At 41.9% G+C, this 24039-nt stretch overlaps 2 pseudogenes across 2 annotated transcripts in view; both read left to right on the top strand.

Moving 5' to 3' along the window:
* Positions 1-1757, top strand: part of LOC310823673 (cytochrome P450 3A30-like) — a 62984-nt pseudogene extending 61227 nt beyond the window's left edge. Inside the window, exons 17-18 of the transcript in view lie at positions 1121-1340; positions 1544-1757. The product of the transcript in view is annotated as a cytochrome P450 3A30-like (transcript). The remainder of the gene's footprint in view (positions 1-1120; positions 1341-1543) is intronic.
* Positions 1-2408, top strand: part of LOC310824130 (cytochrome P450 3A30-like) — a 187048-nt pseudogene extending 184640 nt beyond the window's left edge. Inside the window, exon 21 of the transcript in view lies at positions 2292-2408. The product of the transcript in view is annotated as a cytochrome P450 3A30-like (transcript). The remainder of the gene's footprint in view (positions 1-2291) is intronic.
* The last annotated feature ends 21631 nt before the right edge of the window (positions 2409-24039 follow it).

The following is a 24039-nucleotide window of genomic DNA, read 5'->3' on the forward strand; positions in this document are numbered from 1 at the left end:
ATTCCTCACATTTGTAGGTGGAGAGCAGATCACCAGGTGTCTTGTGGGCGGGATTTATAAGGCTGTCAATCGTTGAAAAGAGCACTGTTTGAGTTGTTATGATTCATTATCAATTTTGAGAAATGATCCCGTCTGTCTTGGCGTTTTTTTATTGCCTTATTAAAAGCAGAAAGATGCTCTCGAAGAATATCAAGGTGGACCTGCAGTTTTTGTCCGCTCAGACTTTCTGCAAATTCTTTTAAATTTGGCCACAGCCTTTTTCAGTTTGACTGGTGCTACAGAGTCGATAGTTGCCCTTAGTTTGGTGTTGAAGCTGGTTGCTAAATCATTATCACAGGAGGAAGCTGTTGATGGTGTACTATTCATATTCATATTCATCATGAAATTCTCATCTGCTCAGCGACATGGCTAGATAAATAATAGAGTGAAAATATATTTTTCCCCACTTCTAATAGACTGACATGCATTCATGTTTAGCCAGGTTTCAGATAAAAACATTACAGTGCAGCTTTCGCTCTGAGATAAGATCAATAAAGGTTTTGCCAGATAGGGACCTAATATTCAAAAGCACCATGGTAATGTTCTCTGGGCTGTTCGGTGCTGCCCGGCCACAGTTAATGGAATGGATACCAAGTTATTCACATTTGAACCACCTGACAGTTTTCTTGTAGTCTGTCGACTGTGATAGGAAATAATAGACTGTAGCACATTCAGTATTCCAAGCAGTCAATCCACTAAAAGCAGCCCAGTTTAGTGGCATTTTGACTTCTGATTGATCCTTGTGTACATCTATCATTTACATTGTTCAGTGGAATCTAAATGTATTTTCTTCTAACTATCAAGATAACATTATTTAGCGATTTTTTTGTTTATTCATGTATAACAAAAAAGCAAGACACTATTACACACGTACATTGAAAGTAATGGCGTTCTGTATGCGGGTGTCATGAAATTAGGCTATGCAGATTAGAATAAGTATAGTACTGTGTTCATTTCCCCCCCAAAAAACACAAAAAACTAACAGCTCTTCAGATTTGCGACGAAAAAGAGTTAGTTCTGGGCTACGGCTACGTGAACGACCAATCACTAGTGCTCATGTGAGTGTAATATCCCTGTGCAGGCTCCTATCCAGTACGAGGCTCTGATGCAGATGGACTATCTAGACAGCGTGATCAACGAGTCTCTCAGGTTGTACCCCATCGACTTGAAAGAGTCGCCAAGAAATCTGTTGAGATCAGCGGCATCACCATCCCCAAGGGTATGGTCGTCATGATACCCATCTGGACCTTGCACCGTGACCCCGATGTGTGGGAAGACCCAGAGGAGTTCAAACCAGAGAGGTAATGGGCCACATCTTAACCACAACCACAATATCAATCACAACAGCAACGATAAGAGCAGTGTTCCACAAACAACCATAAAACAAACCTAAATGCGACGACCAAACACAAACAGGTTTCTTCAACCATGTATAACCATCATATTACTGTGATTTAATTGATATGTTCTTTAACCCCTCCTCCTCTGAACTCTCCGTGTGTAGGTTCAGTAAGTAGAACAAGGAGAGCATCGACCCATACACCTACATGCCGTTCGGGTTGGGCCCACGGAACTGTATCGGGATGCGATTCACTCTGGTATTGATGAAACTGGCGATGGTGGAGATTCTACAGAGGTTCAACTTCACCGTCTGCAAAGAGACAGAGGTGAGACAAAATAATGATACAATGATTGTAAATATAATTTTGTACCTATGACTTTGTTGCGTTTCTATATGTAGCAGAGGTGATTTTGGAATCACACTCGCGTGATGAGGTAGCCCTGCCTGAGACATGTAAACTGAAGTGTCGCCCTCAGACCTTGAGGATGTCCTCTTGGCTTAATAGTAGCGTTTGTGTCTTCCACATGGGAGACCCGGGTTTGAACCCCCATACTACAATTCTGTACTTGCGTACTGCATGAGTATGTACTCCCCATTTAATTTCCCAGATTGCATTTTTCAGTACTAGGCGCCAATCATCCTCAGTGTAGGCTACCTACTAAATGATGGAAGTGTGAGTTTTAAAAAAAAGCTATTTGTATTTCTGCAAAACTCCCTCGAGACTTCATAGGGCCATTTTAATGTATGTCGACCCAAGAGAGGTTGTCCAGGAGTTTGAGTTTATTTGAATTTATAGTGCAATGCTACCCGAACGTAACAGTGACACTGTATTAGGTAACATTCATAGTGTAACGCTGACATCTGTTTTACTCGTTCCTTCATACTTTAACTGTGTGTCAACTCTCACCAGATCCCCATTGAGATGGACCTACAGAACACTCTGATGCCCATACGGCCCATCAAACTCAAGCTGCTGTTCCGCTGCCAGGAGTCCAACGACAACCAGCTCAAAGCAGACAGCCAGTGATGAGGACCTGCCCTGCTGCAGGTCTCTCAGTTATTATGTTACACATAGATCTAGGATCAGCCCCAACACTGGCTACTTTCAAAAATGGAAAAAAAAAAAAAAAAAAGGGCTTCGCTTTTGCCTTAAATTGAAACTAAATTGGCGCTAATAATTGCACTGTGACCCTAAAATGCACTGTGACTTTTATTCTTTTTTTTATGTCTTTTATGCGTTTTTATTCTAATTTTTCTTTCATGCTCTTTCCTTTTTATCTATTTTACGTAAAGCACTTTGAATTGCCTCTGTGTATGAAATGTGCTATATAAATAAACTTGCCTTGCCTTGCCTTGCCTCGCCTCGCCTCTGGGCTCTGCTGCTACTGTATGCTGCTCTCTTTGTATCTGTCTATTAGTGGAGGTCCAGGACTCGTTGTACAGAGACAGTTGTTGTCTGTCGTCTGCAGTGCAGGGATTTGCATGTGACTTGTGTATGTTTTGTACTCGTCTGGTAGTGGGTCTCTATCATCACGCTAAAAACGTGTGTATAATCACAAACTAAATCATAACATGAGAATGAACAACATGCCATCAAAACATGACAATAAATAGGTGTTAGATTAGATTCAACTTTATTGTCATTGTGCAGAGTACAAGTACAGAGACAACGAAATGCAGTTAGCGTCTAACCAGAAGTGCAAAAAAGCAGAAAAGTGCAATGTGAACAATATATACAGGTAGAGCAGTATAAGCAATATATGAGCAGTATAAGTAGTGCAGTATAAGCAGTATATGAGCAGTATAAGCAGTATATGAGCAGTGTAAGTAGTGCAGTATAAGCAATATATGTATTAACAGTAACATTATAAGCAGAATAAATATAGAATGCAGTATGAACAGTATAAGCAGTATATGAGCTGTATAAGTAGTGCAGTTACCAATGTATTGGGTCTATCTATGGGTATCGTAGTGCAGCAGTAGTCAAAATGTACCTGCATTTTATCGGTTGAAGTGCCATCTCATCTGTCATAAGATTTGACTTGTAAAACTGAAAAGTAGGATACAACTAATAGCCTAAATGTATAAACACAGACCACAACCAAAAAACAACATGGGAAAATCGTTTACGCATCCTCTGCAGCAGGAACAGTGCAGAGAAAAAGTATGTACAGTAAACCCCATAACTGAATACACTTCATACGCTTCAGCGCGACACAGAACGCCTATACTGCAACAAAGTAAAAAGATGAGACAGACACGTGTCTTCAATAACTTGCATGTTTAATCAAAATACAAGCATTCGGCACATCGTTAACTTGTAGGAAAGTTTAATCAGGTTTTATCAATTGTATTATTTTAAATGTGAAATAAATAGCATCAGTGTGTGACCAACTGGTAGTTTATAAGGTCTTGGCTCTGGAGTGCACGACAACGCCACCTGGGGCCTTTCCCACCAGGATATTACAGAGGTAAGCTGTTACACACCTTGCTTGAGACAAGCGGGTTCCCACACAGATACGAAACAAAGTAAGGACAGAGACGTGATCTCAATTATAAAAATAAACAAGATTTATTTATAAATAACAGTAAAAGGCCACTCTGTCATTTGTTTAGTTATGCCTTAGCAAAGAGAGGGGGGGTAATGGCTGCCACCAGGTAGGTAACTGTTACAACACAGCAAAGATATAGTAGAGCTGTTGGGGAAGGGGCGGTTACCTGTCCATGAGAAGTAGATGACACACCACTCGTGCTCTCGTTTCCAGTGCCTATCCACACAAACACACACACACAGGCACAAGACACTGCAAAATGTAGGTGATCACAGATATGGTGAATAAGTGCAGATTACCACTACAAAAACACAGTGCGCAGTGCAGGGGGAAGACTTGACTCCGGCGACCTGTCCCATGAACAGCTTCACTAGCTCTGGAAGGGAGAAGGGACAAGGAAAGCTGGACGTTAGATGTTGTCTTAAATGCAGCAGACTACCGGGACAGCCAATACCCCATGTATCTCAATGCCGTGGGGGAGGGAGCCAAAAAGAGGCAACTAGGTAGACGGCCGATTCAGATAATACAAAACTAAACAACCAGAGAAAGAAACAAAACCAAAAGGGGCAAAAGCTTCTATTACATCGTAAACTTATGGTAGGCAAAACAGCAGTGGCAACTGCTACCTGAGGACACAAACAGACAGAGTGAGCCATACATGAATACACAGCATGAACATAATTAACAATATTAATTACAAGGTGCACTAGGCATTATCCTACTATACACTTAAATAACAGGCTAATGACATGGTAAGCTCACAAGAGCTGTTCAATAACCAAAAGGCCGTGCTTCAGCTTAAGACAGAATACCAATTCCATAGTTAACAGACAACATTTGTATGGATAATGTTACCTTTGTTGACTGTCTCCAAGGCAACACTACAGTACGGTCGCTGAGCGTCTTTTCACCCGAGACCTACGTTAAGACATGCTATTAAATGTACGCAGAAACCTCTGAACAAGGCAGCCTGATGTTAACCAACCAGTAATACAAATGTAAATGTAAATACCTTCAGTAGTGCTAACGTAGCCGACTACTCGGAAGCGTCTGGTGACAGTAGAACGCCTGTAGCCCACAATTTAGCATTTAGACAGAACGTTAAACATATGCAGTGGTACAGCGTAACAGAGGAGGCAGTGGCACATACCTTTTTACTGACGAGCGCTGTGAAAACAGATAAGAGCTGCAACGTATACAGAACCCAGGAATGTCCAATAGCCTACTTGTGAGCTTGTTTTATAGAGTGGCTTTGCCGCTAATAGATGATTAGCCGCTGACCGGCTAGCTGAGGGGCGTGTCAGAGGGAACTTGGGCTACGGCACTCACAAGAGGACAAACCTCATATGGCAGCGGTTCTGCTGGTTACAAGTGCAGAGGCTATAACACACTACAAAAGTCACATTAAATCACGGAAAGTAGGCTAGGCTAATTAACGGAACTATATGAATATACAGCCCGAGCCCAGTCCAGGGTTCTGAAAGCGACAAGTAACAAGTGTGCCCATCAACTGTCTAGATATTAGGCCTATACGTAACATTTAGTCCTCCACTTTATATCACAGGTAGTATAACGTTTAAAATGACTACAAAACAAAAGCAATATAGTCTACAGTGAACGGCGCATTGTCCATTTGTCATACATGTCCAAACCTCTCGATGACTTTACTGTTGAAATCCATCTGTCCCTGGATCAATGCATTTTCAATGGAAATCATGTCAAGGCCGTTCAGTCGCTGGTGTCTGTTCTGTTCTGACAGATGTATAATGTCTTTGAATCCAGCCGATGCCCAAATAGTCTCCACCAAAAATCATACATGGGAAACAGAACAGCGCATGTTTCGAGGTGGTAGCGGTTAGCCATCTCTTTTTGTCAAACCATTCCTGTTGGCCCTAAACGTTTTATCTCCAACTTCTCTTCCAAAGGCAATGTACTGAACCGCATGGTCAACAAATAATCTACACGATTCATTGTGAAAACTTTAGCTAGCTAGCATTAGCGATAGACGTACAGTAGATGAACTGAATTGCTTTGTGATTATTTCCTGTCATGTCAGACCACGTTAACGACATTAGCGTTTAATAGTTTTTCGCCACCTGTTGCTAGGCAGAATTCATACCCAATATAATTTGCGTGAGGTTTTCCCTGCTTACGCCAATCACGCTCACGTTGTTCCCCTCGCAACGATGGGGCAGAGTGCTCCGCTGCCCCACAGCAGAAAGACGGGAACAGAGAGCGCAGTCCGCACACACTAGTAATTACTAGTAATTAGTAATTACTCCAAAAACAGCACTATACGAATTATGAGTCAAGTTTATTATATTTATACACACCAATTTCACCATTTAATCTATTTTGTATTAAATATAAAAGACTTATTATTATTACTAATAAAAAATAGGACTAATAATTGTTTCGAATTTGTAATGTACTTTATGAGACTTTATGTTTGTAATGTACTTTATAAAGAAAAAAAACCTGTATATCCCCAAATTTGATTCTATGCAATATGTTTTTTCAAATGTTGTATTTGTCTTGTAGGCTACTTTTGTGTAAGCCGTATATTGTGGGTAAAATGCACTATAAATTCAAATGAACTTAAACTTAAATGTGTATTGCAGTGGAATCCTAACTCGAGATCCGCGTGTAAATCGAATCAATTTCCCATTGACATGAATGCAAGATTTACGCGCGCGGATTTGGAGTTAGGATTCCACCCAAAATGCGTTGCTATTGGTATCATTATGACGTTGATATGTACACAGAATTGAGAATGTTCTGCAATAATACACAAAGTTCTTGAACTTTTAGTTCAGTGGCATAACGAGCTAAGACGCAACCTGAACCTGTGCAATCAGTATTACCAGAGTGAGATATAAAGAGATTATAACCGGAAGATTCGGCGCTTATACACAGCCTACTGACTGAGGTAGGCTAATGTAGGCCAGAGATGTAGTATAGTTGACATATAGTATAGTTTTATAACACTTGTATTTGTAAATACTTGAGACGGCATAGGCCGACTACCTTTACAGCATTTGGACAAGGGACGCGTAAAAATGTCACTGAGAGATATCTGTCACTAGGAGATGATATTCCCATTAAGTCGAATTCAGCGTTGGATATTTCTATATGCCTAAAAACTCACATCTTTAGAAAGGCCTTCCTTTAGGTCCTGTCCTCTTGTTGTTGTTAGTGTTTTGTTTGTGTTTTTGTTTGTGTGTCTATTGCACTCAACTGCACAGGCTTTGAAATTGTCGGCTACAAATGAAAAACACATTCCAAATCAAATATATTTTTTATTATTGTAACGACCCTGTGTAAGGCCCGTTAGCAGCTCCGCCAAGTGAGTTAACTCTCTTGGTGTTGTGGCTAGCGCGGCCGGTTTGTAAGCGGAAGGTTGCGAGTTCGATACCCGCTTAAGGCAAGCTGCTCTGCCCCGCCGTTCGTTACATTGGTGGTAGAAGTGGGATGGCGCCCGTGAGGCCATCGGAGAGGCGTGTCCACGTGAGAGACTTGTATAGTGAAGCGTGAGGGCACGCTCTCCCGAACGGAGGGGATAGTGTAACGACCCTGTGTAAGGCCCGTTAGCAGCTCCGCCAAGTGAGTTAACTCTCTTGGTGTTGTGGCTAGCGCGGCCGGTTTGTAAGCGGAAGGTTGCGAGTTCGATACCCGCTTAAGGCAAGCTACTCTACCCCGCCGTTCGTTACATTATTATTAGAGACCTAAATGCATGAATTGAATTAGGGCTATTTTAATTTTGCGGAGGTCTTCTGCTTCTTTGCCTATAGGCTCCTACCTGTACCAGGCCGATTCCAGTTAATAAAATGTGCCCATTATATGGCCACTGATATTTGACCTGTTGACCACAATTGTAGGCTATATTTCAAGGCGTGTCAACAAACATAGCCAGCCAACCCACACTGGAAGCTTTTGCTGACTCTAACATAGGCCTCTGACAGGACCAAGTCACTTCGAACCATTGCATCGAACGCTGATAAGAGTTGTTAGCCAGTGAATTACCATGATAGTCATTCCAAACCCATTATGACGCCAGCCGAACGCACATTATAGATAATAACATTTCTTTGCTGCCAATCGGTGTACTGGTATTTGTTGACTGATTCAGAAGGGCAAACTCAAAGATTGTTATCCCTTTCTCATTTGGGGAATCTTTCAGACATTCCTGTTGCATTATAGTATGGGTGTGTGGAGATTATTTCAATCATTTTTGTTTGTGTTCTATCTACTGTAGGTGCATAAAAACAATGGAGGTGAAAATATATATGAGTATTGAGGATATTAGGAAGGAGCATGAGAGGATTAAGACAGAGAAGGCAGAGTTTGAGAAAAAGATAGAGGAATATGAGAAACAAAAGAGAAGGGACCAAAAAGTTAGGCAGAGGGAGGAGGAGATCCTGGCCAGAAAGGCAGAAAGACTGCAGGAGGACAGGAATGAGTTCAATAGGGAGAGGGAGGAGATGGACAGTGGGATCAAGATCCTCATGATGGAGATTGAGAAAGAGAAGGAGTCCTCAAAGGAGATACTTAGAAAGGCTGAGAAGGCAGAGGCAGAGTTAAATATGATGAGGAAGGAGAGTGTGAAAATCCAAAGAGACTGACAGAAGGTGGAGCAAGAAATGCTCAGGATGTGGAAGGAGAAGGAGACATTTCTCAAGGCCAAGAAACAGATGGAGAAAGAGATGGAGAAAAATATGGTGGCAGTCAAGAGGAGAGAGGCCCTGGTGATGGAGGCCGAAGAAAGACTTAAGCTGAGCAAGGAAAAAGAGAAGGAAGAGCAGGAGATGGAGACCTCAAAGGAGATGCTAAGAAAGACAGAGAAGGTCGGAGCAGAGTTGCAAATGATAAAGAAGGAGTGGATGAAAATCAAAAGAGACGGGCAGAAGGTGGAGCAAGAAATGCTCGGGATGTGGAAGGAGAAGGAGACATTTCTCAAGGCCAAGAAACAGATGGAAAAAGAGATAGAGGCCATCAAGAGGAGAGAGGCCCTGGTGATGGTGGCTGAAGAAAGAGCGAAACAGAGTCTGGAAAAAGAGAAGCTAGAACAGGAGAGGGAGACATTGAAGAAGGTGAGCATGGTGACGATTAGAGAGATGGTAGAGAACCTATAGACTAAGTAGATGAAGGTGATTGTTGCTAGCTTTACTATAGCATTTAGTCCATGACCTTCAACTCTCAGTTGAATTTGTCCAATTCTTGTCTCACCTTGCACTCCCCTCTGATGTTACTTTTTTAATTTCAGATGAACGATGGCTCCAGATATGCCCCAACCCTCATGTTCTTGTTGAGAGCGACTCCTCTGATGGCTCAGCTGGTACACAATCAGGCAAACCAGGGGACGAGCCTTTCTGTCAAAAGCCTTGTTGATGTGGCCCTGGCTGAGAGCGTGTGGGGGTGCAGAGATAAGACAGGGGACTGCACATGCCGACACCGTTAGCCTGGAACCCTCAACACAATTGGCCGCTATTTAGGGATACATAGCAAATCAATTTATATAGTTGTCTTAAGTTCAATAAATTAAGTTGAACATTAAATTAAATTGACTTCCTTTCTCTACCACTGTGACTGCTTGTGGCATTTATTATTATAGAAAGTCTTACTTGTGATGACCGTGATGTAGCTATTTATTTTAAGTCGCTCTGGATAAGAGCTTCTGCTAAATTACTCAAACGTAGGCCTGAAGTACATCCGTAAAATAATGTATCCATTTCCTGTTAACCATCTCTAAACCCTAGATGGCAGTATTTACTCTTACACCAGAAACGTGACCAGTTGCACGTGTGGATGCAGAAGAAATAGCCTCCCAGTCTGTTTCTGCAAGGAACTTCTAATTTATGGATTCTGTACATTGTTTTATGTTGAGAGTCTTGTCAAGTCTGAATATCTTAGAGTTGGGGTTTGTCCTCTACCTCCAAATATAAACGAGGACAATCACTTTGTTTTTCATACAGGTACCACTATTGTATGTATTTCTATAATCTATGTTTCTATTACTTTACCATACTATGAAACTAATTGAATATGTTTTTAAGCGTTGTTAGAAATTATTTTTATAAAAACAGTTGCATCATAATGCTCAATAGCAGACGAGTAAATAAAGCTATTCAGTTCTTTATTTAGGGTGATTAAATTTACTAATTGTATTTGATATTCCATATGCAAATCAATTGAATTTATATGTTTTTTAATCATCTGAAATTTACTAATGTGATGGCCTGTTGAGATGAATCAAGCATTAAATGAGATGAATCAAGCATTAGTTCCATGGTACTTGGATTAATACATGAAGAGGTAAGGGTCAGGTCATCAAGATAGATGCTCCAACACACACATAACATAAGAATGATGTAATGGAAAAATACTAGGGTAGGAAAGGACAAATCAGAGTAGGTGTATGTTTTCTTCAACAGGTCAACTCGTCCCTCAAAGGGAACGGACCGGCGATATCTCCACCTGGAACGGATCGAGTGTCAGGGGCTGGGACCAGCCTAAAACACCAACAAGAGGAGAGCCAAGTCTAAACCGCGGCTCCTCCCCAACCAAACAGCCAATCATAATCATTCTGTTTACTGTAAAATGCTTGGTTTGACATTTTGAATGTATCCATTTTTGGAAGGTTGGTTACAGATTAACAGCTTGCTGACTGTGATTTTCTTCGCCAAAAGTGGTCCTTGTACAAGTCTAGAATTTTGACATATAAATAAATAGCTAAAATTAAGAAGTAGTTTGTCTTCTCCTTCAAATAAAGAACACGTTTTCTCACAAATTTGGTGACGTCCCGACGTGATTTGAAGAGAAGAAATTGGACCGAATTGAACCGACGGCGAAGTCCGGGAGACGGAAGCCAGACGGAGTTGTTTTCTTGTAACCCCTCAACACTCACAGAGGCTGGCCAAAAACAAAAAGGTAAGCAGAAACCTGTTGTTATAAACCGAATTCTGCATAGTTAACTTTGAATAGTGTAGACTGTGAGTGTGGAGGAGGTAAGAGTAAACCAACTACCAAATTTACAAATCTATGTATACGTAATGAAACCGTTAATGAAAATTTAACAATCAAAGTAATATATGTCAGAATTCTATTGTTCAGGGTTAAAGTCCCTGTACATTTTTTGTTTTAGGTTCAAGTCCTTTCAGGTTAAAGTCCTGATAAATGGGTTAGAGGCCCTCAGGGTTAAAGTCCCTGTACATTTTTTGTTTTAGGTTCAAGTCCTTTCAGGTTAAAGTCCTGATAAATGGGTTAGAGGCCCTCAGGGTTAAAGTCCCTGTACATTTTGTGTTTTAGGTTCAAGTCCTTTCAGGTTAAAGTCCTGATAAATGGGTTAGAGGCCCTCAGGGTTAAAGTCCCTGTAAATTTTTTGTTTTAGGTTCAAGTCCTTTCAGGTTAAAGTCCTGATAAATGGGTTAGAGGCCCTCAGGGTTAAAGTCCCTGTAAATTTTTTGTTTTAGGTTCAAGTCCTTTCAGGTTAAAGTCCTGATAAATGGGTTAGAGGCCCTCAGGGTTAAAGTCCCTGTAAATTTTTTGTTTCAGGTTCAAGTCCTTTCAGGTTAAAGTCCTGATAAATGGGTTAGAGGCCCTCAGGGTTAAAGTCCCTGTAAATTTTTTGTTTTAGGTTCAAGTCCTTTCAGGTTAAAGTCCTGATAAATGGGTTAGAGGCCCTCAGGGTTAAAGTCCCTGTAAATTTTTTGTTTTAGGTTCAAGTCCTTTCAGGTTAAAGTCCTGATAAATGGGTTAGAGGCCCTCAGGGTTAAAGTCCCTGTAAATTTTTTGTTTTAGGTTCAAGTCCTTTCAGGTTAAAGTCCTGATAAATGGGTTGGAGGCCCTCAGGGTTAAAGTCCCTGTAAATTCTATTGTTCTGGGTTGGAGGCCCTCAGGGTTAGAGTCCCTGTAAATTCTATTGTTCTGGGTTGGAGGCCCTCAGGGTTAGAGTCCCTGTAAATTCTATTGTTCTGGGTTGGAGGCCCTCAGGGTTAAAGTCCCTGTAAATTCTATTGTTCTGGGTTGGAGGCCCTCAGGGTTAGAGTCCCTGTAAATTCTATTGTTCTGGGTTGGAGGCCCTCAGGGTTAAAGTCCCTGTAAATTCTATTGTTCTGGGTTGGAGGCCCTCAGGGTTAGAGTCCCTGTAAATTCTATTGTTCTGGGTTGGAGGCCCTCAGGGTTAAAGTCCCTGTAAATTCTATTGTTCTGGGTTAGAGGCCCTCAGGGTTAAAGTCCCTGTAAATTTTTTGTTTTGGGTTAAAGTCCCATTCAGGTTAAAGTCCTGATAAATTATATTTGTTGTGTGTTAGAGTTAATGTTGTTATGAGTGGAGAGCGTATGGGACCAGGTTGTGTGAGTAAGTAAAGCATTGAAGCTGAGGGAGGTGAGAGCGTTTGGAGAGTAATTGTGTTTGAAAGTAAAAGAAAGTGACATACTGATGAAAACATGTTGGTGTAAACTGTTATAAAAATTGTGCGAGCGTTCGCTCTACTGTTGTTGTGGTTGTTCAGTAAGTGGGAGGCCGGCCCCACCCTGAAAAGTTTTCTTTGTCTCGTTACTTCCTTAAAGCAGAGCAACTAGTGTTTTGGCTTCATCTAGTGTTCAAGTTCAGCTTTATTGACTAGCTCCATTTAATGTTCATGTTTAGCAATTATTGATTAGCTCCAACTAGTGTTCATGTTCAGTAATTAATGATTAAGCTCCATTTAATGTTTATGTTCAGCAATTACTGATTAGCTCCATATAGTGTTCAAGTTTTGGAACTACTGCTTGACCCCATCTATACAGGCCGGTGATTGACACTAATTTGATTAAAATCAAAATTCATCCATACATGACCAGCATGGTGGAAAACTATGTGACAGAATGTGACACATGCAATGACCACGACCCAAAGATGGTCTACAAGTGTCCCATGGGAAAGTTCCCAGTACCAGACGCACCATTCAAGGACATCAGATATGGGTGCAGACAACAGAGTGAAAGGCTACAGATACCTACTAGTAATGGTAGATAGGCTCACTAAGTGGGTGGAAGCCACTCCCTGTAAAAAAGAGACAGCCAGCACTGAAGTAAAATGGCTAAATTCCCAACCAGTATGCCACGACACCAGATTGACATGGCTAGATGTACTTCCCCTAGCACTGATGTTGATGAGGAACTCATCAAACAGCAAAACACATCTAACACCTCATGAGTTGTTGACAGGTCGCTCAAATGCCAGGTCCTCCAAGACATGGAGGCCACCTGCCGTCCTTAGACATTTGGCACATAAATTGCAATGACTACATGAATGCATTGACTAACTTGTCTCGAGTTTTGTCTAACTAGGTACGGCAGGTGGAGGCAGAGCCTGAGACCGCAACACCCAAGACTCCTGTGGTAAAGGTTTAGTTCACACCTTAAGGGGTGTGAAAGGAGGGTTTTGTTGAGAATGTTTTATAAAAAACAATTTATTTTTGGTTCACACCTTAAAAGGTGTGAAAGGAGGGTTTTGTTAGAAATTATTTTTATAAAAACAGTTGCATCATAATGCTCAATAGCAGACGAGTAAATAAAGCTATTCAGTTCTTTATTTAGGGTGATTAAATTTACTAATTGTATTTGATATTCCATATGCAAATCAATTGAATTTATATGTTTTTTAATCATCTGAAATTTACTAATGTGATGGCCTGTTGAGATGAATCAAGCATTAGTTCCATGGTACTTGGATTAATACATGAAGAGGTAAGGGTCAGGTCATCAAGATAGATGCTCCAACACACACATAACATAAGAATGATGTAATGGAAAAATACTAGGGTAGGAAAGGACAAATCAGAGTAGGTGTATGTTTTCTTCAACAGGTCAACTCATCCCTCAAAGGGAACGGACCGGCGATATCTCCACCTGGAACGGATCGAGTGTCAGGGGCTGGGACCAGCCTAAAACACCAACAAGAGGAGAGCCAAGTCTAAACCGCGGCTCCTCCCCAACCAAATAGCCAATCATAATCATTCTGTTTACTGTAAAATGCTTGGTTTGACATTTTGAATGTATCCATTTTTGGAAGGTTGGTTACAGATTAACAGCTTGCTGACTGTGATTTTCTTCGCCAAAAGTGGTCCTTGTACAAGTCTAGAATTTTGACATATAAATAAATAGCTAAAATTAAGAAGTAGTTTGTCTTCTCCTTCAAATAAAGAACACGTTTTCTGACAGCGTCCAAAAAGCATTGATACCAGCACTCCAAGAATCATTTTGCGTTGCTGCTGCAGCAGCCGCGCAATGTCAACACTTTACACACGCACTGGTGTAGCATGTAACATTAAAATCCATCAACTTCATATCACACCATTGATGATTGGTGAACTTGTTGGATCAGTTAAGGCCTGTGCCAGAAATCAGTACACACACCAATCACACAATGGGACTATAACAGGCACATACACTGCATTCTGAAAGTATTCAGACCCCTTCACTTTTTCCGTATTATGTTATGTTACAGCCTTATTCAAAAATAGATGAAATTATTTTTTTTCCTCATTAATCTACACACAATACGCAATAATGACAAAGGTGCTTCAACAAAAAACGTAAAGGGTCTGAATACGTATGTAAAGGTGATATTTCAGTTTTTTATTTTGAATAAATTAGCAACAATTTCTAAAAACCTGTTTTTGCTTTGTCGTTATGGGGTATTGTGTGTAGATTGATGAGGAAAAAGGCTGTAACATCACAAAATGTGGAAAAAGTGAAGGGGTCTGAATACTTTCAGAGAGCACTGTATTTACATCTTGATTCACAGAATCACACCTCGTACACACTTGCAAGTGATAGCAACGCCTATCACCTGTCCCAATAAAGGGATGCTACAGCTAGCACTTGGGACAGACGGCTAACTAAGTTACTTGTTGTTTCCGGACCGTTGAGAACCTTGGCTAGCTTTGACAAGGTAATATTGAGAAATATTAGCACCCTGTTTGCAGGAGGGTTGGTCAGCTTGTGTTTGTAGCCCTAGGACTACTGAGCACTTTCTAGTAATTAATAATTTACTAGCTAGTTACCTCGTATAATGATCTGGAACATACCAGTTCTCTCTGGTGTGGGACCAGCACCATATCTAACTATATGGGTACCAGTTCCCTGGGGTGGCACGTGGGTGGAGCAATGCTGAGGTGTGCTGATATTATAACTGTTTGTTGCATCGTGCGCTGTATCTAAACTAACCCCACAACTAAGTCAACTAATAAACATGGGCTACGCATATCTTAAACATGCCTCTGTGTGTGTGTGTGTGTGTGTGTGTGTGTGCGTGCGTGCGTGCGTGCGTGTGTGTGTGTGTTTGTGCGTGCTTGCGTACATGTGTTTTTTCGGGGATGCAGAGAAAGTCTTCCAGCTGTTCCAATGACAACATCCATCCATCCATCCATACATAGACCTATGCATTTAATTCTGGTTTGTTTATAACTAAGAGGAAGACACATTTATCATCAAAAACCACTAGTTATCATCAAAAAGGATGGTCACAGTTTGCTAAAAAAGAGTCCCTAAAAAGCCTGCAGAGGTCTCGTAAAAGATATTGTGGACAGATGAGATGAATATTATCATGGACTAGAGTGACAAAAGTTTGGAGAAAAAAGGATCTGCCCAAGATCTACAGCATACCACCTCATCTGTGAAACATGGTGCAGGGGGTGTTAGGTGTGGGCATGTATAGTTGCCATTAGAACTTGCTAACTTGTCTTAATTGATGATTGTACCTGCTGACGGCAGCAGCAGAATGTATTCTGAAGTGCACAGAAACATCTTGTCTGCTTGAGTGCAAGCAAATGCCTCCAAATGCATTGGATGGAGCCACACCATACAATAAAACAATGACCCAAAACACTGCCATAGCAACTAGTGGAAAGATCTTGATTGGCCAAGTCAATCTTCAGATTAAAATTCAATTGAACATGCATTACATTTCCCTAATGATAAGAATTTAGGCAAAAAGACCTCAAAACAAACAACAACTAAAGATGGCTGCAGTACAGGCCTAGCAGAGCATCACCAAAGAAGATGCCCAGCGTCTGGTGGGGTTAGTGGGTTGCAGACTTCAGGCAGTTATTGTCCACTAAATACTAGTGGATTGTCCACTAAATACTAAACATGACTGCTTCATTTAGACATTTGATAAGTCTGTCCCATTACTTTTGGGTACACTGAAATAGGGGGATTATGCATAAAAGTGGGGTAATTTCTAAATGGTGAAACCAATGTGTATACAAATACCATCAAATAAAAGTTGAGAATCTCTACTTTAACCTTGTAGTAATTGTTTAATTTCAAATCCAAACGTTTGATAAAGTTCTTCATAACCAACATCAGGGAGATGTGACCAGAGAGTGGATCCTGGCTATAAGGGCACACTCTTGCCAACACACATTCTGGTGTGACATGTGGGATGTCTTATTGATCTATGTTGCTTTGGCTGTCTCCATGTGTGGATCATTGTAATCAGGGGTGGGGCTGGCCTTTTAAACACCTGTGCTTTGTTTCATTCAGGGAAAACAAAGAGATTTTTAACATTTCTTTTAAAGAGACAACACACATTTTCTGCCATGCCTCTGTCAATTGATTTGGCTTTAATCAATGGTTTCTTCTTGATGTTGTGTACATGTTTTCAAGCCTATGTCACCTTTCAGAGGAAATCAAGGAACCTATCCAGATCTGATGTCGTATTAGATGAGTCAAACCCTGTCAGAACATAGTTTGCTTTTGCTAGATTCTTTTCTTTTCTTTTGTCTAGTATTGGTATACATGGTCGAAATTATGCACTCATATTTAGTATTTGGTCGACAATACTTTGTATGCAATAACCGTCTGGGACCCATTGACCCCACCAGGTGCTGGGTATCTTCTCTGGTGATATTCTGCCAGGCCAGCCATCTTTTTGCCAGGTCTTTTTGCCCAAAATCTTACCATCAGATAATGAAATGCATGTTCAATAGGATTTAAATCCAAACATTGACATGGCCAGTCAAGAACTTTCCACTTTTTCGCCCTGAAAATCTCCCTAGCTCCAATGGCAGTATGTTTTGGGTCATTGTCTTACTGTATGATGAATCGCCATCCAATGAATTTGGAAGCATTGCTTTTACTCGACCAGACAAGATATTTCTGTACACTTCAGAATACATTCTGCTGCTGCTGTCAGCAGTAACATCATCAATTATGATAAGTTAGCAAGTTCTAGTGGCAGCTATACATGCCCAAACCATAGCATCCCCTCCACCATGTTTCACAGATGAGATGGTATGCTGTAAACCTTGGGCAGATCCTTTTTTCTCCAAACTTTCCTCTTGCAATCACTCTGATAATATTCATCTTATCTGTCCACAAGACTTTTTTCCACACCTCTGCAGGCTTTTTAGGTACTTCTTAGCAAACTGTAACCTGACTATCCTTTTTAAGAATAACTAGTGGTTTGCATCTAGCAGTGAAGCCTCAGCCATTTGCAATTGCTGAGCTCATCAGTGCTTGATTTTGGCAAGTCTAAGGTTTTGACTATGTTTCAGATTTTTCAGCTTTCACCATTTGTCAATTCCTTTGCTATTGTAATGTATCTCACACCTTGTCCTTTGTTGGGAATGATATTTAAGGAGAGGGACAGCGAGATATTCTTTGAGTTTTGGGTTAGGCCCACCACGGGCATCATTCTCCCGCGTTGTCCTTGACGCACGTTAACGTATGGTTAAAACTTACAGACGTATGTTGTTTTAAATTGTGTTAAATTGGTTATTTTGTTGATACTCTATTCTCATTCTTCCTATGGGCATTAATGTGATGTGCGCTCGATAAAGGTTCTGTTAATCAGGGTTGGCTCTAGCCATTTTGGTGCCCAAGCATTTTTCCTTCTTTTGCATTATCAAATGTCTAAATTAAGCACTCATGTTTAGTATTTGGTCCCCAATCCTTTGTATGCAAAAGTGCAAAAGTCTGTGACCCATTGACCCAACCAGACGCTGGGTATCTTCTCTGGTAATGCTCTGCCAGACCTATGTTGCAGTGACTGTTGTTGTTTTTTTAGGATGTTTTGCCCTCAGTCTCCTCTTAAACTATGGGAGCCTTTGCCTCCGAGAACTGTGCGCCCGAATGAAGGAAAGAAAGCAGCTATGGAGTCTAGAGAGGCGACCCATACACCCACGCTAGACAAAACGGCTAGCTGGCGAGGTGGAATACCTATAACTCCCCCACCCCAAATGTCTGACTCGATGGTTTTAATGGTAACTGAGGAGGAGAAGAGTGACAGTGGGTCTGAGGAGGAAATGTTGATGGGAAAGGGAATGAGAAAGAGGGCATTTGTAGGACAACCGAACAAAATGGCCAGCTGGCAGAAAATCAAAGAAAGGAGGAAAGGAAAAAAGAAAAGATGATGTTGAAAATGACATACACTTTAATTCACTTGTTTATGATGGTCACGATTGCCTCACTTAATGTCAATGGTTTGAATGACATGGAGAAAGTAGAGGAAGTCCTGGCAAGATTTACAACAGACATTTTGTTAATACAAGAAACAAAGTGGTCAACAGAAAAAATCACAGAAGTCAAAGGAAAATGGAGGGGTTTGTTGTTTGTAAATTATGGATTGGGGAAATCATGTGGGGTTGCAATATTTGTAAAAGAAAATGTGGTGCAAAATATAACAGAGGTTTTGAATGATGGGAAAGGGAGAGTGCTAGGTGTAGAGTTTGATGTCAATAATGTAAAGTATAGATTGATAAATGTGTATGCACCAAATAGGGAGATTGAAAAGAGAGAGTTTTTTGTTTCACTGGGTGTGCACTGTAAGGGAAATTGTATTCTGGTGGGGGATTTCAATGTATGTTGCACCAAGTTAGATACATATAGGGTAGATAGTTTTAGGCAGGATTCAGGGAGGAGGGGCTTATTAGAAATGATTGAGGTTAGGAATTTGATAGATGTATGGAGGGAGGGAAATGCGAGTAAAAGGGAATTTTCAAGGAGGCAGATAGTTAATGGGGTTTTGAAACAGAGTAGGATAGATTTAGTTTTAGCTTTTCAAGAAATCACAAAAGAAATAACTAATATACAGTACACATTTACAGGATATAGCGATCATGCAGCAATCACATTTCAATTAGGAAACAGGCAGAAAGGGAAAGGGGGGGGAGTGTGGTGTTTGAATGCGAGTGTGTTAGCAGAAAAGGAGTATAGAGAGATGGTGATGAAGTGTGTTGTGGAGCAAAGTATGTGTGAAAAGTATGAGGAGGATGTGTGTGAATGGTGGGAATGTGTAAAAAAGCAAGTGAAAAGTTTAAGTATGAGGTATTGTAGGAAAAGGAATCAAGCAAGAAAGAGAAAAGAATGGGTATTGAGAGAAAGAATGGCTGAAGAACTAAGACAAATAGAAAGGAATCCGAATAGAAACATAGCAGAATATATAGGTATCAAAGGGGAATTAGAAGCACATGAAAAAGAAAAATGTAAAGGAGCAATAGTTAAGAGTAGGGCACAATATGCGGTGGAAGGGGAAAAATGCACATCTTTTTTTTTGGGGTTAGAGAAACGGACACAGTGTAGGAGTTATATAGAAGAAATAGAGAATGAAAGAGGAGAGATAGTGAATGATTATGTAGGGATATTGGAAACAGTACAGGGGTTTTATAGCGATTTATTTAAGAAAGGTAGTGTAGATAAAGATAGTGTAGATGAGGTATTAGGGACAGTTGAGCATAGGTTATCAGATAGTGATAGGGGAGTGTGTGAGAGTGAGTTGTCAGAATTTGAAGTGAATGCGGCCATCAGAAGTCTATCTAACAACAAAAGCCCAGGCTCTGATGGCCTGCCAGGTGAGTTTTATAAATGTTTTAGCGAGTTATTTAGTCCAATTTTGTTAAAGGTATATAGGGAAATGGAAAGGATAGGGAAGGTTAGTGAAACAATGTCAACAGGTTTAATTACAATATTATATAAGAATAAGGGTAGCAAGTTGCGTGAGTGTAGACTTCAACAAGGCATTTGATAGAGTAGAACACGAGTTTATGTTTAGGACATTAGAGAGATTCGGGTTTGGAAATAGATTAGTGAATTGGATTAGATTATTGTATAGTAGCGCAAAGAGTAGGGTGAAGTGTAATGGGGTAGTGACAGATAGTTTTAGTTTAGAAAGATCAGTTAGGCAGGGGTGTCCATTATCATCTTTATTATACAGCATAACAGCAGAACCATTAGCCACCATGTTAAAAAAAGATCAACACATACAAAGCATCAATATTCCAGGGGGAGGGAGGAGTTTAATTCATCAATATGCAGATGACACAAACATAACAGTGAAAAATGTAGGCAGTTTAAATAGGGTTATGTATTTATTAGAGGAATATGGGAAAGCATCAGGGGCGAGAATGAACATAGAGAAATCAGAAATGATGTGTGTAGGGAATGTAGATATGAGGGAATTTGAGGTACCAATGAAAGTTGCGAAAGGGATGATAAAAGTGTTAGGAGTGAATGTAGGTGAGAATGAAAAGGAAGCAAGGGATGTTACATGGGCAGGGGTAGTGAATAAGGTAAAGCAGAATTTGAATTTATGGAAAATGAGGAAGTTAAAGTTGAGGGGCAGGGTTATAGTAGTAAATTGTTTAATTTTATCACGGGTGAATCACGTGTTGAGTGCACTAGAGCTGCCGTTGTGGGTTGTGAATGAGTTAAATAGGGCCATTAATAGTTTTTTGTGGGATGGGAAGCAGGCAAAAATTAGGCACAAGGTATTAATGAATGGGTTTAAGGATGGAGGGTTAAAATTGATAGATGTAGAGGTGAAAAAAAGGGCTTTGAGGGTTAAAACGATAAAAAAATATTTATATAATAGGGATGAGTATTGTTGGATGGGTTTTTTTGAGGATTACTTGCACAGGTGTGGTGGATGTGGTGTGAATGGTCTTTTTATGGTTTTTAACAAACCAAGGTGTGAGGGAATATCAGATTTTTATAAGGAGGTTTTTGAAGCGTGGGGGAAATATTTAAAACATGTGAAGTATGAGTGTGTGGACAAGGGTGAGGTGTTAAATCAACCAATCTTTCACAACACAAAAATAACTCATAACAATGCAATTCTGGTAAATAAACATTTTGAAAAAGCAATAACAATTTCAAATCAGAACAGGAAATCATACAGGGAATAAGAAGAGTAGATAAGGATGTAAGAAAGCAGGTTATTATAGGAATGTACAAGAGAATTAGGGACAGCATTAGTAATGGGTGGAAAATATTAATGTTAGGACAGGGAGAGGTAGGTGAATCAAACAGGATGGTAGAGTTGAGTGTAGAGAGGAAGGGTTTTAGGGTTAAATTTGAAAATGTCACAACTAAATGTATATACATGGATTTACTGGGTGATGGGATGGAGAGGCCAGCGTCAGAAAAGGTGTGGGAAAAGGTTTGAGGGGTTGAATGTCAAAGAAGTATGGGGAAATTTGAATGTAAAATATAATAGTATTGAATGTGAGCACAATGATTTTAAAATTAGGCACAATAGGGTTTTCACAAATGTTGTTTTGCACCAAATTGATAAGAATGTATGTAGGAAATGTGATGTATGCAAAAGGGAAGATGAAAATTTTGATCACTTATTTTTTGAATGCTCAATGTTGTCTGTACTGTTTGTGAATGTGAGAAATCTGTTGAATGTACACTGTGGGGTGAAAATTGAAAATGAAATGAAATGGAAGAAAATATTGTTATTTGGAATATGTGGAATAAAGAAAAATGTTAATATTAATTAGGTAAATATAATCATGAGCAATTTAAGATACGCAATTATATGTAGGAGGAATATAGCGCACTATGACCGAGGTGGTCGCCAGGCACCGCGACGTCTTCTCCTCCACCGCCGGGCGCACCACCCTGATCACCCACCCCATCATAACAACCCCAGGGAAAACGGTAAAACTCAGGCCCTACCGTATCCCCGAGGCCCGAAAGACGGCCATAAACCAGGAGGTGCAGGCGATGCTGGAGGCTGGCATCATAGAGCGGTCGCGGAGCGCCTGGAGCAGCCCCATCGTGCTGGTGCCCAAGCCCGACGGGAGCATTCGCTTCTGTAATGACTTTCGCCAGCTCAACGCGATCTCGCAATTTGATGCCTACCCCATGCCACGGGTCGACGAGCTGATCGAGAGGCTGGGCAGGGCCCGGTACATCACCACCCTGGACCTCACTAAAGGGTATTGGCAGGTGCCCCTCGCACCTGAGGCCAGAGAGAAAACTGTGTTCTCCACCCCGGACGGACTATTTCAGTTCGTCCAGCTACCGTTCGGGCTTCACGGGGCGCCGGCCACGTTCCAGAGGCTCATGGATCACGTGCTCCGTCCCCACCGCGAATATGCGGCCGCCTACATTGACGACATCATCATCCACGGAGAGGAGTGGGGGGCCCACCTGAAACAGATGGAGGCTGTGCTGCAAGCCCTACGAGAGGCGGGGCTCACCGCAAACCCAGCCAAGTGTCGGCTCGGCCTCCAAGAAGCAAACAAGTCGAGGCGATCCGCGGGTGGCCCCGCCCCCAGACAAAGAAACAGGTACGGGTTTTCGTAGGGCTTGCCAGCTATTATCGGCGCTTTGTTCCCCACTTCTCTTCCCTGGCAGGACCCCTCACCGACCTCACCCGCGCGCGCATGCCGGATCGGGTCGAATGGACGCCGGAGGCGGAACAGGCGTTCGCAGGGCTGAACGAGGCCCTCTGCACGGACCCAGTGTTGGTGACCCCGGACTTCCAACAGCCGCTAGTGGTACAAACGGACGCATCGGAGACCGGGGTGGGTGCCGTCCTTTCTCCGCTAAGAGAAGGCGAGGAACATCCCATCATGTATATCAGCCGTAAATTGTTCCCAAGAGAGAAAAATTACTCAACGATAGAGAAAGAATGCCTGGCCATTAAATGGGCACTGGAGTCCCTCCGGTATTACCTACTGGGGCGGCAGTTCACCCTGGTCACCGATCACGCACCACTGGTATGGATGGCGAGGAACAAAGACAGCAACGCCCGGGTCACCCGCTGGTTCCTCTCCCTTCAGCCCTACTCCTTCGACGTGGTCCACCGAGCCGGGGCCGCGCATGGGAACGCCGACGCTCTCTCACGGCGGGACGCACTAGGAGGCTGGGCCGCCCCTCCCACGAGGTCGGAGCTCAGGAGGGGGATATGTGGCGCCCGCCCCGTGCCTAAGCCCATGCGCGAGTGTGGGACGGTGGTAAATGGAGTATATATCTCGCCTCGCTTTGTCTCTGCTGTTTCTGCTGTCCCTCTCTTGCCCCGTGTTGTCTGTGGCAGGACCATGTATGGAGTTCCTGCGCCCCAAGGGGCCACAGCTGCAACCCGTGGAGATAATCACCGTATGCCCATACATGGAGTTCCTGATAATCAAGGCACAGCTGAAGGGCATCAGCAGGAGCAGCAGAGACCGTACAAAAGGAGCCAACGGAGCACCCAGTGGAGAAGAGTTGCTACGGCGAACCACGGAGCAGTTGATGAGAGAAAGAGTAAGCCAAGTCACCGTTGTCCTGTGTTTGATCCCTGACCATAGAAGAGCCCCCTTTGAAGCCCGACCCCGAGAACGACTGAGAGCCCGCTACGTTGCCAACCTTCGCCTGTCTGACTACACCGCTGCCGCCCCGAACTGGAACGTAAGAGGACCACCCACCGTGTACCGAACCCCCGGCTATCTTCCCGACGACGGATCTCCTGCGAGGCCCTTGAACGACACGACGCCTTCTCACCCCCACCCTCTCTCTATCATTTCCCTCTCCCCGCTAATCGAATAAATATTGTTGACTGTAATTCTGGTGTGGACCTCTCTGATTACACTGTGTTTGGGTCCGTGACGCGCCCGCACACCCCGGCGGTCGTCACACACTTTTAAAAAAGAATATTAGATTAGTGTACCCTTTTGGGAGGGTGGATTTTGAAAAATTCTTTGTAAAAAACAGCACGCTAATATCAGTAACCGGATCTGGGGATTTAGGTTTTGATGTGTAGCATTGGGCACTTTTTTTTTAGTTCTTTGATTTGATGGAGGCCCCCAGGCAGTTGTAGACACCGGGTGGGTACTCTGTCTTGTTTTT

The sequence above is a fragment of the Argentina silus genome, assembly GCF_951799395.1.
Source record: "Argentina silus genome assembly, chromosome: Y".
In the NCBI taxonomy this organism is placed as follows: Eukaryota; Metazoa; Chordata; class Actinopteri; order Argentiniformes; family Argentinidae; genus Argentina; species Argentina silus.